This window comes from Argiope bruennichi, chromosome 10 (genome assembly GCF_947563725.1).
Source record: "Argiope bruennichi chromosome 10, qqArgBrue1.1, whole genome shotgun sequence".
In the NCBI taxonomy this organism is placed as follows: domain Eukaryota; kingdom Metazoa; phylum Arthropoda; class Arachnida; order Araneae; family Araneidae; genus Argiope; species Argiope bruennichi.
In genome coordinates, this window is record NC_079160.1 from 35,561,733 (window position 1) to 35,572,753 (window position 11,021).

Sequence of the window (11,021 nt, forward strand, 5' to 3'; positions counted from 1 at the left end):
TTTACGTGTGTGGATGTCATTTGTAAAAAGTTTCTCTTTGCTTCAGGGCGAAGGTGCTAACGTAGCCACTATAGCTCAGTGGGTAGAGCACTGGTCTCGTAAACCAGGGGTCGTGAGTTTAATCCTCACTGGTGGCTACACATAGCGTTTTCTTTCACTTTTACGTGTGTGAAAGTCATTTGTAAAAAGTTTATCTTTGCTTCAGGGCGAAGGTGCTAACGTAGCCACTATAGCTCAGTGGTTAGAGCACTGGTCTTGTAAACCAGGGGACGTGAGTTCAATCCTCACTAGTGGCTACAGCATAGCGTATTTTTTCACTTTTACGTGTGTGGATGTAATTTGTAAAAAGTTTATCTTTGCTTCAGGGGCGAAGGTGCTAATGTAGCCACTATAGCTCTGTGGTTAGAGCACTGGTCTTGTAAACCAGGGGTCGTGAGTTCAATCCTCACTGGTGGCTAGAGCATAGCGTATTTTTTCACTTTTACGTGTGTGGATGTCATTGTAAAAAGCTTATCTTTGCTTCAGGGAGAAGGTGCTAACGTAGCCACTATAGCTCAGCGGTTAGAGCACTGGTCTTGTAAACCAGGAGTCGTGAGTTCAATCCTCACTGGTGGCTAGAGCATAGCGTATTTTTTCACTTTTACGTGTGTGGATGTCATTGTAAAAAGTTTATCTTTGCTTCAGGGGCGAAGGTGCTAACGTAGCCATCATAGCTCAGTGGTTAGAGCACTGGTCTCGTAAACCAGGGGTCGTGAGTTCAATCCTCAATGGTGGCTAGAGCATAGCGTATTTTTTCACTTTTACGTGTGTGGATGTCATTGTAAAAAGTTTATCTTTGCTTCAGGGAGAAGGTGCTAACGTAGCCACTATAGCTCAGTGGTTAGAGCACTGGTCTTGTAAACCAGGGGTAGTGAGTTCAATCCTCACTGGTGGCTAGAGCATAGCGTATTTTTTCACTTTTACGTGTGTGGATATCATTTGTAAAACGTTTATCTTTGCTTCAGGGCGAAGGCGCTAACGTAGCCACTTTAGCTCAGTGGTTTGAGCACTGGTCTCGTAAACCAGGGGTAGTGAGTTCAATCCTCACTGGTGGCTGGAGCAAAGCGTATTTTTTCACTTTTACGTGTGTGGATGTCATTTGTAAAAAGTTTCTCTTTGCTTCAGGGCGAAGGTGCTAACGTAGCCACTATAGCTCAGTGGGTAGAGCACTGGTCTCGTAAACCAGGGGTCGTGAGTTTAATCCTCACTGGTGGCTACACATAGCGTTTTCTTTCACTTTTACGTGTGTGAAAGTCATTTGTAAAAAGTTTATCTTTGCTTCAGGGCGAAGGTGCTAACGTAGCCACTATAGCTCAGTGGTTAGAGCACTGGTCTTGTAAACCAGGGGACGTGAGTTCAATCCTCACTAGTGGCTACAGCATAGCGTATTTTTTCACTTTTACGTGTGTGGATGTAATTTGTAAAAAGTTTATCTTTGCTTCAGGGGCGAAGGTGCTAATGTAGCCACTATAGCTCTGTGGTTAGAGCACTGGTCTTGTAAACCAGGGGTCGTGAGTTCAATCCTCACTGGTGGCTAGAGCATAGCGTATTTTTTCACTTTTACGTGTGTGGATGTCATTGTAAAAAGCTTATCTTTGCTTCAGGGAGAAGGTGCTAACGTAGCCACTATAGCTCAGCGGTTAGAGCACTGGTCTTGTAAACCAGGAGTCGTGAGTTCAATCCTCACTGGTGGCTAGAGCATAGCGTATTTTTTCACTTTTACGTGTGTGGATGTCATTGTAAAAAGTTTATCTTTGCTTCAGGGGCGAAGGTGCTAACGTAGCCATCATAGCTCAGTGGTTAGAGCACTGGTCTCGTAAACCAGGGGTCGTGAGTTCAATCCTCAATGGTGGCTAGAGCATAGCGTATTTTTTCACTTTTACGTGTGTGGATGTCATTTGTAAAAAGTTTATCTTTGCTTCAGGGGCGAAGGTGCTAACGTAGCCACTTTAGCTCTGTGGTTAGAGCACTGGTCTTGTAAACCAGGGGTCGTGAGTTCAATCCTCACTGGTGGCTAGAGCATAGCGTAATTTTTCACTTTTACGTGTGTGGATGTAATTGTAAAAAGTTTATCTTTGCTTCAGGGAGAAGGTGTTAACGTAGCCACTATAGCTCAGTGGTTAGAGCACCGGTCTTGTAAACCAGGGGTAGTGAGTTCAATCCTCACTGGTGGCTAGAGCATAGCGTATTTTTTCACTTTTACGTGTGTGGATATCATTTGTAAAACGTTTATCTTTGCTTCAGGGCGAAGGCGCTAACGTAGCCACTTTAGCTCAGTGGTTTGAGCACTGGTCTCGTAAACCAGGGGTAGTGAGTTCAATCCTCACTGGTGGCTAGAGCAAAGCGTATTTTTTCACTTTTACGTGTGTGGATGTCATTTGTAAAAAGTTTCTCTTTGCTTCAGGGCGAAGGTGCTAATGTAGCCACTATAGCTCAGTGGTTAGAGCACTGGTCTCGTAAACCAGGGGTCGTGAGTTCAATCCTCACTGGTGGCTACGCATAGCGTTTTCTTTCACTTTTACGTGTGTGAAAGTCATTTGTAAAAAGTTTATCTTTGCTTCAGGGCGAAAGTGCTAACGTAGCCACTATAGCTCAGTGGTTAGAGCACTGGTCTTGTAAACCAGGGGTCGTGAGTTCAATCCTCACTAGTGGCTACAGCATAGCGTATTTTTTCACTTTTACGTGTGTGGATGTAATTTGTAAAAAGTTTATCTTTGCTTCAGGGGCGAAGGTGCTAATGTAGCCACTATAGCTCTGTGGTTAGAGCACTGGTCTTGTAAACCAGGGGTCGTGAGTTCAATCCTCGCTGGTGGCTAGAGCATAGCGTATTTTTTCACTTTTACGTGTGTGGATGTCATTGTAAAAAGTTTATCTTTGCTTCAGGGAGAAGGTGCTAACGTAGCCACTATAGCTCAGTGGTTAGAGCACTGGTCTCGTAAACCAGGGGTCATGAGTTCAATCCTCACATGCTAGAGCAAAGCGTATTTTTTCACATTTACGTGTGTGGATGTCATTTGTAAAAAGTTTATCTTTGCTTCAGGGGCGAAGGCGCTAACGTAGCCACTATAGCTCTGTGGTTAGAGCACTGGTCTTGTAAACCAGGGGTCGTGAGTTCTATCCTCAATGGTGGCTAGAGCATAGCGTATTTTTTCACTTTTACGTGTGTGGATGTCATTGTAAAAAGTTTATCTTTGCTTCAGGGAGAAGGTGCTAACGTAGCCACTATAGCTCAGTGGTTAGAGCACTGGTCTTGTAAACCAGGGGTAGTGAGTTCAATCCTCACTGGTGGCTAGAGCATAGCGTATTTTTTCACTTTTACGTGTGTGGATATCATTTGTAAAACGTTTATCTTTGCTTCAGGGCGAAGGCGCTAACGTAGCCACTTTAGCTCAGTGGTTTGAGCACTGGTCTCGTAAACCAGGGGTAGTGAGTTCAATCCTCACTGGTGGCTGGAGCAAAGCGTATTTTTTCACTTTTACGTGTGTGGATGTCATTTGTAAAAAGTTTCTCTTTGCTTCAGGGCGAAGGTGCTAACGTAGCCACTATAGCTCAGTGGGTAGAGCACTGGTCTCGTAAACCAGGGGTCGTGAGTTTAATCCTCACTGGTGGCTACACATAGCGTTTTCTTTCACTTTTACGTGTGTGAAAGTCATTTGTAAAAAGTTTATCTTTGCTTCAGGGCGAAGGTGCTAACGTAGCCACTATAGCTCAGTGGTTAGAGCACTGGTCTTGTAAACCAGGGGACGTGAGTTCAATCCTCACTAGTGGCTACAGCATAGCGTATTTTTTCACTTTTACGTGTGTGGATGTAATTTGTAAAAAGTTTATCTTTGCTTCAGGGGCGAAGGTGCTAATGTAGCCACTATAGCTCTGTGGTTAGAGCACTGGTCTTGTAAACCAGGGGTCGTGAGTTCAATCCTCACTGGTGGCTAGAGCATAGCGTATTTTTTCACTTTTACGTGTGTGGATGTCATTGTAAAAAGCTTATCTTTGCTTCAGGGAGAAGGTGCTAACGTAGCCACTATAGCTCAGCGGTTAGAGCACTGGTCTTGTAAACCAGGAGTCGTGAGTTCAATCCTCACTGGTGGCTAGAGCATAGCGTATTTTTTCACTTTTACGTGTGTGGATGTCATTGTAAAAAGTTTATCTTTGCTTCAGGGGCGAAGGTGCTAACGTAGCCATCATAGCTCAGTGGTTAGAGCACTGGTCTCGTAAACCAGGGGTCGTGAGTTCAATCCTCAATGGTGGCTAGAGCATAGCGTATTTTTTCACTTTTACGTGTGTGGATGTCATTTGTAAAAAGTTTATCTTTGCTTCAGGGGCGAAGGTGCTAACGTAGCCACTTTAGCTCTGTGGTTAGAGCACTGGTCTTGTAAACCAGGGGTCGTGAGTTCACTCCTCACTGGTGGCTAGAGCATAGAGTATTTTTTCACTTTTACGTGTGTGGATGTCATTGTAAAAAGTTTATCTTTGCTTCCGGGGCGAAGGTGCTAACGTAGCCATTATAGCTCAGTGGTTAGAGCACTGGTCTTGTAAACCAGGGGTCATGAGTTCAATCCTCACTGGTGGCTACAGCATAGCGTATTTTTTCACTTTTACGTGTGTGGATGTCATTTGTAAAAGGTTTATCTTTGCTTCAGGGCGAAGGTGCAAACGTAGCCACTATAGCTCAGTGGTTAGAGCACTGGTCTTGTAAACCAGGGGTCGTAAATTCAATCCTCACTAGTGGCTAGAGCATAGCGTATTTTTTCACTTTTACGTGTGTGGATGTCATTTGTAAAAAGTTTATCTTTGCTTCAGGGGTGAAGGTGCAAATGTAGCCACTGTAGCTCTGTGGTTAGAGCACTGGTCTTGTAAACCAGGTGTCGTGAGTTCAATCCTCACTGGTGGCTAGAGCATAGCGTATTTTTCACTTTTACGTGTGTGGATGTCATTTGTAAAAAGTTTATCCTTCCTTCAGGGCGAAGGTGCTAACGTAGCCACTATAGCTCAGTGGCCACTATAGCTCGGTGGTTAGAGCACTGGTCTCGTAAACCAGGGGTCGTGAGTTCAATCCTCACTGGTGGCTAGATCAAAGCGTATTTTTTCACTTTTACGTGTGTCGATGTCATTTGTAAAAAGTTTATCTTTGCTTCAGGGCGAAGGTGCTAACGTAGCCACTATAGCTCAGTGGTTAGAGCACTGGTCTTGTAAACCAGGGGTCGTGAGTTCAATCATCACTGGTGGCTAGAGCATAGCGTATTTTTTCACTTTTACGTGTGTGGATGTCATTGAAAAAAGTTTATCTTTGCTTCAGGGCGAAGGTGCTAACGTAGCCACTATAGCTCAGAGGTTAGAGCACTGTTCTTGTAAACCAGGGGTCGTGAGTCCAATCCTCACATGCTAGAGCAAAGCGTATTTTTTCACATTTACGTGTGTGGATGTCATTTGTAAAAAGTTTATCTTTGATTCAGGGGCGTGGGCGCTAACGTAGCCACTATAGCTCTGTGGTTAGAGCACTGGTCTTGTAAACCAGGTGTCGTGAGTTCTATCCTCAATGGTGGCTAGAGCATAGCGTATTTTTTCACTTTTACGTGTGTGGATGTCATTGTAAAAAGTTTATCTTTGCTTCAGGGAGAAGGTGCTAACGTAGCCACTATAGCTCAGTGGTTAGAGCACTGGTGTTGTAAACCAGGGGTAGTGAGTTCAATCCTCACTGGTGGCTGGAGCATAGCGTATTTTTTCACTTTTACGTGTGTGGATATCATTTGTAAAACGTTTATCTTTGCTTCAGGGCGAAGGCGCTAACGTAGCCACTTTAGCTCAGTGGTTTGAGCACTGGTCTCGTAAACCAGGGGTAGTGAGTTCAATCCTCACTGGTGGCTAGAGCAAAGCGTATTTTTTCACTTTTACGTGTGTGGATGTCATTTGTAAAAAGTTTCTCTTTGCTTCAGGGCGAAGGTGCTAACGTAGCCACTATAGCTCAGTGGTTAGAGCACTGGTCTCGTAAACCAGGGGTCGTGAGTTCAATCCTCACTGGTGGCTACACATAGCGTTTTCTTTCACTTTTACGTGTGTGAAATTCATTTGTAAAAAGTTTATCTTTGCTTCAGGGCGAAGGTGCTAACGTATCCACTATAGCTCAGTGGTTAGAGCACTGGTCTTGTAAACCAGGGGTCGTGAGTTCAATCCTCACTAGTGGCTACAGCATAGCGTATTTTTTCACTTTTACGTGTGTGGATGTAATTTGTAAAAAGTTTATCTTTGCTTCAGGGGCGAAGGTGCTAATGTAGCCACTATAGCTCTGTGGTTAGAGCACTGGTCTTGTAAACCAGGGGTCGTGAGTTCAATCCTCACTGGTGGCTAGAGCATAGCGTATTTTTTCACTTTTACGTGTGTGGATGTCATTGTAAAAAGTTTATCTTTGCTTCAGGGAGAAGGTGCTAACGTAGCCACTATAGCTCAGTGGTTAGAGCACTGGTCTCGTAAACCAGGGGTCATGAGTTCAATCCTCACATGCTAGAGCAAAGCGTATTTTTTCACATTTACGTGTGTGGATGTCATTTGTAAAAAGTTTATCTTTGCTTCAAGGACGAAGGCGCTAACGTAGCCAATATAGCTCTGTGGTTAGAGCACTGGTCTTGTAAACCAGGGGTCGTGAGTTCTATCATCAATGGTGGCTAGAGCATAGCGTATTTTTTCACTTTTCCGTGTGTGGATGTCATTGTAAAAAGTTTATCTTTGCTTCAGGGAGAAGGTGCTAACGTAGCCACTATAGCTCAGTGGTTAGAGCACTGGTCTTGTAAACCAGGGGTAGTGAGTTCAATCCTCACTGGTGGTTAGAGCATAGCGTATTTTTTCACTTTTACGTGTGTGGATATCATTTGTAAAACGTTTATCTTTGCTTCAGGGCGTAGGCGCTAACGTAGCCACTTTAGCTCAGTGGTTTGAGCACTGGTCTCGTAAACCAGGGGTAGTGAGTTCAATCCTCACTGGTGGCTAGAGCAAAGCGTATTTTTTCACTTTTACGTGTGTGGATGTCATTTGTAAAAAGTTTCTCTTTGCTTCAGGGCGAAGGTGCAAACGTAGCCACTATAGCTCAGTGGTTAGAGCACTGGTCTCGTAAACCAGGGGTCGTGAGTTCAATCCTCACTGGTGGCTACACATAGCGTTTTCTTTCACTTTTACGTGTGTGAAAGTCATTTGAAAAAAGTTTATCTTTGCTTCAGGGCGAAGGTGCTAACGTAGCCACTATAGCTCAGTGGTTAGAGCACTGGTCTTGTAAACCAGGGGTCGTGAGTTCAATCCTCACTAGTGGCTACAGCATAGCGTATTTTTTCACTTTTACGTGTGTGGATGTAATTTGTAAAAAGTTTATCTTTGCTTCAGGGGCGAAGGTGCTAATGTAGCCACTATAGCTCTGTGGTTAGAGCACTAGTCTTGTAAACCAGGGGTCGTGAGTTCAATCCTCACTGGTGGCTAGAGCATAGCGTATTTTTTCACTTTTACGTGTGTGGATGTCATTGTAAAAAGTTTATCTTTGCTTCAGGGAGAAGGTGCTAACGTAGCCACTATAGCTCAGTGGTTAGAGCACTGGTCTCGTAAACCAGGGGTCATGAGTTCAATCCTCACATGCTAGAGCAAAGCGTATTTTTTCACATTTACGTGTGTGGATGTCATTTGTAAAAAGTTTATCTTTGCTTCAAGGGCGAAGGCGCTAACGTAGCCAATATAGCTCTGTGGTTAGAGCACTGGTCTTGTAAACCAGGGGTCGTGAGTTCTATCATCAATGGTGGCTAGAGCATAGCGTATTTTTTCACTTTTCCGTGTGTGGATGTCATTGTAAAAAGTTTATCTTTGCTTCAGGGAGAAGGTGCTAACGTAGCCACTATAGCTCAGTGGTTAGAGCACTGGTCTTGTAAACCAGGGGTAGTGAGTTCAATCCTCACTGGTGGTTAGAGCATAGCGTATTTTTTCCCTTTTACGTGTGTGGATATCATTTGTAAAACGTTTATCTTTGCTTCAGGGCGTAGGCGCTAACGTAGCCACTTTAGCTCAGTGGTTTGAGCACTGGTCTCGTAAACCAGGGGTAGTGAGTTCAATCCTCACTGGTGGCTAGAGCAAAGCGTATTTTTTCACTTTTACGTGTGTGGATGTCATTTGTAAAAAGTTTCTCTTTGCTTCAGGGCGAAGGTGCTAACGTAGCCACTATAGCTCAGTGGTTAGAGCACTGGTCTCGTAAACCAGGAATCGTGAGTTCAATCCTCACTGGTGGCTACACATAGCGTTTTCTTTCACTTTTACGTGTGTGAAAGTCATTTGTAAAAAGTTTATCTTTGCTTCAGGGCGAAGGTGCTAACGTAGCCACTATAGCTCAGTGGTTAGAGCACTGGTCTTGTAAACCAGGGGTCGTGAGTTCAATCCTCACTAGTGGCTACAGCATAGCGTATTTTTTCACTTTTACGTGTGTGGATGTAATTTGTAAAAAGTTTATCTTTGCTTCAGGGGCGAAGGTGCTAATGTAGCCACTATAGCTCTGTGGTTAGAGCACTGGTCTTGTAAACCAGGGGTCGTGAGTTCAATCCTCACTGGTGGCTAGAGCATAGCGTATTTTTTCACTTTTACGTGTGTGGATGTCATTGTAAAAAGTTTATCTTTGCTTCAGGGGCGAAGGTGCTAACGTAGCCATCATAGCTCAGTGGTTAGAGCACTGGTCACGTAAACCAGGGGTCGTGAGTTCAATCCTCAATGGTGGCTAGAGCATAGCGTATTTTTTCACTTTTACGTGTGTGGATGTCATTTGTAAAAAGTTTATCTTTGCTTCAGGGGCGAAGGTGCTAACGTAGCCACTTTAGCTATGTGGTTAGAGCACTGGTCTTGTAAACCAGGGGTCGTGAGTTCAATCCTCACTGGTGGCTAGAGCATAGCGTATTTTTTCACTTTTACGTGTGTGGATGTCATTGTAAAAAGTTTATCTTTGCTTCAGGGAGAAGGTGCTAACGTAGCCACTATAGCTCAGTGGTTAGAGCACTGGTCTCGTAAACCAGGGGTCATGAGTTCAATCCTCACATGCTAGAGCAAAGCGTATTTTTTCACATTTACGTGTGTGGATGTCATTTGTAAAAAGTTTATCTTTGCTTCAGGGGCGAAGGCGCTAACGTAGCCACTATAGCTCTGTGGTTAGAGCACTGGTCTTGTAAACCAGGGGTCGTGAGTTCTATCCTCAATGGTGGCTAGAGCATAGCGTATTTTTTCACTTTTACGTGTGTGGATGTCATTGTAAAAAGTTTATCTTTGCTTCAGGGAGAAGGTGCTAACGTAGCCACTATAGCTCAGTGGTTAGAGCACTGGTCTTGTAAACCAGGGGTAGTGAGTTCAATCCTCACTGGTGGCTAGAGCATAGCGTATTTTTTCACTTTTACGTGTGTGGATATCATTTGTAAAACGTTTATCTTTGCTTCAGGGCGAAGGCGCTCACGTAGCCACTTTAGCTCAGTGGTTTGAGCACTGGTCTCGTAAACCAGGGGTAGTGAGTTCAATCCTCACTGGTGGCTAGAGCAAAGCGTATTTTTTCACTTTTACGTGTGTGGATGTCATTGTAAAAAGTTTATCTTTGCTTCAGGGAGAAGGTGCTAACGTAGCCACTATAGCTCAGTGGTTAGAGCAATGGTCTTGTAAATCAGGTGTCGTGAGTTCAATCCTCACTGGTGGCTAGAGCATAGCGTATTTTTTCACTTTTACGTGTGTGGATGTCATTGTAAAAAGTTTATCTTTGCTTCAGGGGCGAAGGTGCTAACGTAGCCATCATAGCCCAGTGGTTAGAGCACTGGTCTCGTAAACCAGGGGTCGTGAGTTCAATCCTCAATGGTGGCTAGAGCATAGCGTATTTTTTCACTTTTACGTGTGTGGATGTCATTTGTAAAAAGTTTATCTTTGCTTCAGGGGCGAAGGTGCTAACGTAGCCACTTTAGCTCTCTGGTTAGAGCACTGGTCTTGTAAACCAGGGGTCGTGAGTTCAATCCTCACTGGTGGCTAGAGCATAGCGTATTTTTTCACTTTTACGTGTGTGGATGTCATTGTAAAAAGTTTATCTTTGCTTCAGGGAGAAGGTGCTAACGTAGCCACTATAGCTCAGTGGTTAGAGCACTGGTTTGTAAACCAGGTGTCGTGAGTTCAATCCTCACTGGTGGCTAGAGCATAGCGTAATTTTTCACTTTTACGTGTGTGGATGTCATTGTAAAAAGTTTATCTTTGCTTCAGGGAGAAGGTGCTAACGTAGCCACTATAGCTCAGTGGTTAGAGCACTGGTCTTGTAAACCAGGGTTAGTGAGTTCAATCCTCACTGGTGGCTAGAGCATAGCGTATTTTTTCACTTTTACGTGTGTGGATGTCATTGTAAAAAGTTTATCTTTGCTTCAGGGAGAAGGTGCTAACGTAGCCACTATAGCTCAGTGGTTAGAGCACTGGTCTCGTAAACCAGGGGTCGTGAGTTCAATCCTCAATGGTGGCTAGAGCATAGCGTATTTTTTCACTTTTACGTGTGTGGATGTCATTTGTAAAAAGTTTATCTTTGCTTCAGGGGCGAAGGTGCTAACGTAGCCACTTTAGCTCTGTGGTTAGAGCACTGGTCTTGTAAACCAGGGGTCGTGAGTTCACTCCTCACTGGTGGCTAGAGCATAGCGTATTTTTTCACTTTTACGTGTGTGGATGTCATTGTAAAAAGTTTATCTTTGCTTCCGGGGCGAAGGTGCTAACGTAGCCATTATAGCTCAGTGGTTAGAGCACTGGTCTTGTAAACCAGGGGTCATGAGTTCAATCCTCACTGGTGGCTACAGCATAGCGTATTTTTTCACTTTTACGTGTGTGGATGTCATTTGTAAAAGGTTTATCTTTGCTTCAGGGCGAAGGTGCAAACGTAGCCACTATAGCTCAGTGGTTAGAGCACTGGTCTTGTAAACCAGGGGTCGTAAATTCAATCCTCACTAGTGGCTAGAGCATAGCGT

The 11,021-nt window shown here is 44.1% G+C and overlaps 54 non-coding genes across 54 annotated transcripts; all 54 read left to right on the plus strand.

The window, feature by feature from the left end:
• The first annotated feature begins 64 nt into the window (after nt 1–64).
• Trnat-cgu (transfer RNA threonine (anticodon CGU)) lies at nt 65–137 on the plus strand. Its single transcript has one exon. It is a non-coding gene; the product is annotated as a tRNA-Thr (tRNA).
• An 86-nt stretch (nt 138–223) lies between these two features.
• On the plus strand, nt 224–296 carry Trnat-ugu (transfer RNA threonine (anticodon UGU)). Its single transcript has one exon. It is a non-coding gene; the product is annotated as a tRNA-Thr (tRNA).
• Nucleotides 297–384: 88 nt separating this feature from the next.
• Nucleotides 385–457, plus strand: Trnat-ugu (transfer RNA threonine (anticodon UGU)). Its single transcript has one exon. It is a non-coding gene; the product is annotated as a tRNA-Thr (tRNA).
• Nucleotides 458–543: 86 nt separating this feature from the next.
• Nucleotides 544–616, plus strand: Trnat-ugu (transfer RNA threonine (anticodon UGU)). The gene has a single exon. It is a non-coding gene; the product is annotated as a tRNA-Thr (tRNA).
• An 87-nt stretch (nt 617–703) lies between these two features.
• Nucleotides 704–776, plus strand: Trnat-cgu (transfer RNA threonine (anticodon CGU)). The gene has a single exon. It is a non-coding gene; the product is annotated as a tRNA-Thr (tRNA).
• Nucleotides 777–862: 86 nt separating this feature from the next.
• Nucleotides 863–935, plus strand: Trnat-ugu (transfer RNA threonine (anticodon UGU)). The gene has a single exon. It is a non-coding gene; the product is annotated as a tRNA-Thr (tRNA).
• Nucleotides 936–1,022: 87 nt separating this feature from the next.
• Trnat-cgu (transfer RNA threonine (anticodon CGU)) lies at nt 1,023–1,095 on the plus strand. The gene has a single exon. It is a non-coding gene; the product is annotated as a tRNA-Thr (tRNA).
• Nucleotides 1,096–1,182: 87 nt separating this feature from the next.
• Trnat-cgu (transfer RNA threonine (anticodon CGU)) lies at nt 1,183–1,255 on the plus strand. The gene has a single exon. It is a non-coding gene; the product is annotated as a tRNA-Thr (tRNA).
• Nucleotides 1,256–1,341: 86 nt separating this feature from the next.
• On the plus strand, nt 1,342–1,414 carry Trnat-ugu (transfer RNA threonine (anticodon UGU)). The gene has a single exon. It is a non-coding gene; the product is annotated as a tRNA-Thr (tRNA).
• Nucleotides 1,415–1,502: 88 nt separating this feature from the next.
• Nucleotides 1,503–1,575, plus strand: Trnat-ugu (transfer RNA threonine (anticodon UGU)). The gene has a single exon. It is a non-coding gene; the product is annotated as a tRNA-Thr (tRNA).
• Nucleotides 1,576–1,661: 86 nt separating this feature from the next.
• On the plus strand, nt 1,662–1,734 carry Trnat-ugu (transfer RNA threonine (anticodon UGU)). The gene has a single exon. It is a non-coding gene; the product is annotated as a tRNA-Thr (tRNA).
• Nucleotides 1,735–1,821: 87 nt separating this feature from the next.
• On the plus strand, nt 1,822–1,894 carry Trnat-cgu (transfer RNA threonine (anticodon CGU)). Its single transcript has one exon. It is a non-coding gene; the product is annotated as a tRNA-Thr (tRNA).
• Nucleotides 1,895–1,982: 88 nt separating this feature from the next.
• On the plus strand, nt 1,983–2,055 carry Trnat-ugu (transfer RNA threonine (anticodon UGU)). The gene has a single exon. It is a non-coding gene; the product is annotated as a tRNA-Thr (tRNA).
• An 86-nt stretch (nt 2,056–2,141) lies between these two features.
• Nucleotides 2,142–2,214, plus strand: Trnat-ugu (transfer RNA threonine (anticodon UGU)). Its single transcript has one exon. It is a non-coding gene; the product is annotated as a tRNA-Thr (tRNA).
• Nucleotides 2,215–2,301: 87 nt separating this feature from the next.
• Trnat-cgu (transfer RNA threonine (anticodon CGU)) lies at nt 2,302–2,374 on the plus strand. Its single transcript has one exon. It is a non-coding gene; the product is annotated as a tRNA-Thr (tRNA).
• Nucleotides 2,375–2,461: 87 nt separating this feature from the next.
• On the plus strand, nt 2,462–2,534 carry Trnat-cgu (transfer RNA threonine (anticodon CGU)). Its single transcript has one exon. It is a non-coding gene; the product is annotated as a tRNA-Thr (tRNA).
• Nucleotides 2,535–2,620: 86 nt separating this feature from the next.
• Trnat-ugu (transfer RNA threonine (anticodon UGU)) lies at nt 2,621–2,693 on the plus strand. Its single transcript has one exon. It is a non-coding gene; the product is annotated as a tRNA-Thr (tRNA).
• An 88-nt stretch (nt 2,694–2,781) lies between these two features.
• Trnat-ugu (transfer RNA threonine (anticodon UGU)) lies at nt 2,782–2,854 on the plus strand. Its single transcript has one exon. It is a non-coding gene; the product is annotated as a tRNA-Thr (tRNA).
• A 403-nt stretch (nt 2,855–3,257) lies between these two features.
• On the plus strand, nt 3,258–3,330 carry Trnat-ugu (transfer RNA threonine (anticodon UGU)). Its single transcript has one exon. It is a non-coding gene; the product is annotated as a tRNA-Thr (tRNA).
• Nucleotides 3,331–3,417: 87 nt separating this feature from the next.
• On the plus strand, nt 3,418–3,490 carry Trnat-cgu (transfer RNA threonine (anticodon CGU)). Its single transcript has one exon. It is a non-coding gene; the product is annotated as a tRNA-Thr (tRNA).
• An 87-nt stretch (nt 3,491–3,577) lies between these two features.
• Nucleotides 3,578–3,650, plus strand: Trnat-cgu (transfer RNA threonine (anticodon CGU)). The gene has a single exon. It is a non-coding gene; the product is annotated as a tRNA-Thr (tRNA).
• An 86-nt stretch (nt 3,651–3,736) lies between these two features.
• Nucleotides 3,737–3,809, plus strand: Trnat-ugu (transfer RNA threonine (anticodon UGU)). Its single transcript has one exon. It is a non-coding gene; the product is annotated as a tRNA-Thr (tRNA).
• An 88-nt stretch (nt 3,810–3,897) lies between these two features.
• Trnat-ugu (transfer RNA threonine (anticodon UGU)) lies at nt 3,898–3,970 on the plus strand. The gene has a single exon. It is a non-coding gene; the product is annotated as a tRNA-Thr (tRNA).
• An 86-nt stretch (nt 3,971–4,056) lies between these two features.
• Trnat-ugu (transfer RNA threonine (anticodon UGU)) lies at nt 4,057–4,129 on the plus strand. The gene has a single exon. It is a non-coding gene; the product is annotated as a tRNA-Thr (tRNA).
• Nucleotides 4,130–4,216: 87 nt separating this feature from the next.
• Nucleotides 4,217–4,289, plus strand: Trnat-cgu (transfer RNA threonine (anticodon CGU)). Its single transcript has one exon. It is a non-coding gene; the product is annotated as a tRNA-Thr (tRNA).
• Nucleotides 4,290–4,537: 248 nt separating this feature from the next.
• Trnat-ugu (transfer RNA threonine (anticodon UGU)) lies at nt 4,538–4,610 on the plus strand. The gene has a single exon. It is a non-coding gene; the product is annotated as a tRNA-Thr (tRNA).
• An 87-nt stretch (nt 4,611–4,697) lies between these two features.
• On the plus strand, nt 4,698–4,770 carry Trnat-ugu (transfer RNA threonine (anticodon UGU)). Its single transcript has one exon. It is a non-coding gene; the product is annotated as a tRNA-Thr (tRNA).
• An 88-nt stretch (nt 4,771–4,858) lies between these two features.
• On the plus strand, nt 4,859–4,931 carry Trnat-ugu (transfer RNA threonine (anticodon UGU)). Its single transcript has one exon. It is a non-coding gene; the product is annotated as a tRNA-Thr (tRNA).
• Nucleotides 4,932–5,034: 103 nt separating this feature from the next.
• Nucleotides 5,035–5,107, plus strand: Trnat-cgu (transfer RNA threonine (anticodon CGU)). Its single transcript has one exon. It is a non-coding gene; the product is annotated as a tRNA-Thr (tRNA).
• Nucleotides 5,108–5,194: 87 nt separating this feature from the next.
• Trnat-ugu (transfer RNA threonine (anticodon UGU)) lies at nt 5,195–5,267 on the plus strand. The gene has a single exon. It is a non-coding gene; the product is annotated as a tRNA-Thr (tRNA).
• A 403-nt stretch (nt 5,268–5,670) lies between these two features.
• On the plus strand, nt 5,671–5,743 carry Trnat-ugu (transfer RNA threonine (anticodon UGU)). The gene has a single exon. It is a non-coding gene; the product is annotated as a tRNA-Thr (tRNA).
• Nucleotides 5,744–5,830: 87 nt separating this feature from the next.
• Nucleotides 5,831–5,903, plus strand: Trnat-cgu (transfer RNA threonine (anticodon CGU)). Its single transcript has one exon. It is a non-coding gene; the product is annotated as a tRNA-Thr (tRNA).
• An 87-nt stretch (nt 5,904–5,990) lies between these two features.
• On the plus strand, nt 5,991–6,063 carry Trnat-cgu (transfer RNA threonine (anticodon CGU)). Its single transcript has one exon. It is a non-coding gene; the product is annotated as a tRNA-Thr (tRNA).
• Nucleotides 6,064–6,149: 86 nt separating this feature from the next.
• Trnat-ugu (transfer RNA threonine (anticodon UGU)) lies at nt 6,150–6,222 on the plus strand. The gene has a single exon. It is a non-coding gene; the product is annotated as a tRNA-Thr (tRNA).
• Nucleotides 6,223–6,310: 88 nt separating this feature from the next.
• Trnat-ugu (transfer RNA threonine (anticodon UGU)) lies at nt 6,311–6,383 on the plus strand. Its single transcript has one exon. It is a non-coding gene; the product is annotated as a tRNA-Thr (tRNA).
• Nucleotides 6,384–6,786: 403 nt separating this feature from the next.
• On the plus strand, nt 6,787–6,859 carry Trnat-ugu (transfer RNA threonine (anticodon UGU)). Its single transcript has one exon. It is a non-coding gene; the product is annotated as a tRNA-Thr (tRNA).
• An 87-nt stretch (nt 6,860–6,946) lies between these two features.
• Trnat-cgu (transfer RNA threonine (anticodon CGU)) lies at nt 6,947–7,019 on the plus strand. The gene has a single exon. It is a non-coding gene; the product is annotated as a tRNA-Thr (tRNA).
• An 87-nt stretch (nt 7,020–7,106) lies between these two features.
• Nucleotides 7,107–7,179, plus strand: Trnat-cgu (transfer RNA threonine (anticodon CGU)). The gene has a single exon. It is a non-coding gene; the product is annotated as a tRNA-Thr (tRNA).
• Nucleotides 7,180–7,265: 86 nt separating this feature from the next.
• Trnat-ugu (transfer RNA threonine (anticodon UGU)) lies at nt 7,266–7,338 on the plus strand. Its single transcript has one exon. It is a non-coding gene; the product is annotated as a tRNA-Thr (tRNA).
• An 88-nt stretch (nt 7,339–7,426) lies between these two features.
• On the plus strand, nt 7,427–7,499 carry Trnat-ugu (transfer RNA threonine (anticodon UGU)). Its single transcript has one exon. It is a non-coding gene; the product is annotated as a tRNA-Thr (tRNA).
• A 403-nt stretch (nt 7,500–7,902) lies between these two features.
• On the plus strand, nt 7,903–7,975 carry Trnat-ugu (transfer RNA threonine (anticodon UGU)). Its single transcript has one exon. It is a non-coding gene; the product is annotated as a tRNA-Thr (tRNA).
• An 87-nt stretch (nt 7,976–8,062) lies between these two features.
• On the plus strand, nt 8,063–8,135 carry Trnat-cgu (transfer RNA threonine (anticodon CGU)). Its single transcript has one exon. It is a non-coding gene; the product is annotated as a tRNA-Thr (tRNA).
• An 87-nt stretch (nt 8,136–8,222) lies between these two features.
• On the plus strand, nt 8,223–8,295 carry Trnat-cgu (transfer RNA threonine (anticodon CGU)). The gene has a single exon. It is a non-coding gene; the product is annotated as a tRNA-Thr (tRNA).
• Nucleotides 8,296–8,381: 86 nt separating this feature from the next.
• Nucleotides 8,382–8,454, plus strand: Trnat-ugu (transfer RNA threonine (anticodon UGU)). Its single transcript has one exon. It is a non-coding gene; the product is annotated as a tRNA-Thr (tRNA).
• An 88-nt stretch (nt 8,455–8,542) lies between these two features.
• On the plus strand, nt 8,543–8,615 carry Trnat-ugu (transfer RNA threonine (anticodon UGU)). The gene has a single exon. It is a non-coding gene; the product is annotated as a tRNA-Thr (tRNA).
• An 87-nt stretch (nt 8,616–8,702) lies between these two features.
• Trnat-cgu (transfer RNA threonine (anticodon CGU)) lies at nt 8,703–8,775 on the plus strand. Its single transcript has one exon. It is a non-coding gene; the product is annotated as a tRNA-Thr (tRNA).
• Nucleotides 8,776–9,339: 564 nt separating this feature from the next.
• Trnat-ugu (transfer RNA threonine (anticodon UGU)) lies at nt 9,340–9,412 on the plus strand. The gene has a single exon. It is a non-coding gene; the product is annotated as a tRNA-Thr (tRNA).
• Nucleotides 9,413–9,499: 87 nt separating this feature from the next.
• On the plus strand, nt 9,500–9,572 carry Trnat-cgu (transfer RNA threonine (anticodon CGU)). The gene has a single exon. It is a non-coding gene; the product is annotated as a tRNA-Thr (tRNA).
• An 86-nt stretch (nt 9,573–9,658) lies between these two features.
• Nucleotides 9,659–9,731, plus strand: Trnat-ugu (transfer RNA threonine (anticodon UGU)). Its single transcript has one exon. It is a non-coding gene; the product is annotated as a tRNA-Thr (tRNA).
• An 87-nt stretch (nt 9,732–9,818) lies between these two features.
• Trnat-cgu (transfer RNA threonine (anticodon CGU)) lies at nt 9,819–9,891 on the plus strand. The gene has a single exon. It is a non-coding gene; the product is annotated as a tRNA-Thr (tRNA).
• A 405-nt stretch (nt 9,892–10,296) lies between these two features.
• On the plus strand, nt 10,297–10,369 carry Trnat-ugu (transfer RNA threonine (anticodon UGU)). The gene has a single exon. It is a non-coding gene; the product is annotated as a tRNA-Thr (tRNA).
• An 86-nt stretch (nt 10,370–10,455) lies between these two features.
• Nucleotides 10,456–10,528, plus strand: Trnat-cgu (transfer RNA threonine (anticodon CGU)). The gene has a single exon. It is a non-coding gene; the product is annotated as a tRNA-Thr (tRNA).
• A 248-nt stretch (nt 10,529–10,776) lies between these two features.
• On the plus strand, nt 10,777–10,849 carry Trnat-ugu (transfer RNA threonine (anticodon UGU)). The gene has a single exon. It is a non-coding gene; the product is annotated as a tRNA-Thr (tRNA).
• An 87-nt stretch (nt 10,850–10,936) lies between these two features.
• Trnat-ugu (transfer RNA threonine (anticodon UGU)) lies at nt 10,937–11,009 on the plus strand. Its single transcript has one exon. It is a non-coding gene; the product is annotated as a tRNA-Thr (tRNA).
• Nucleotides 11,010–11,021: the final 12 nt, after the last annotated feature.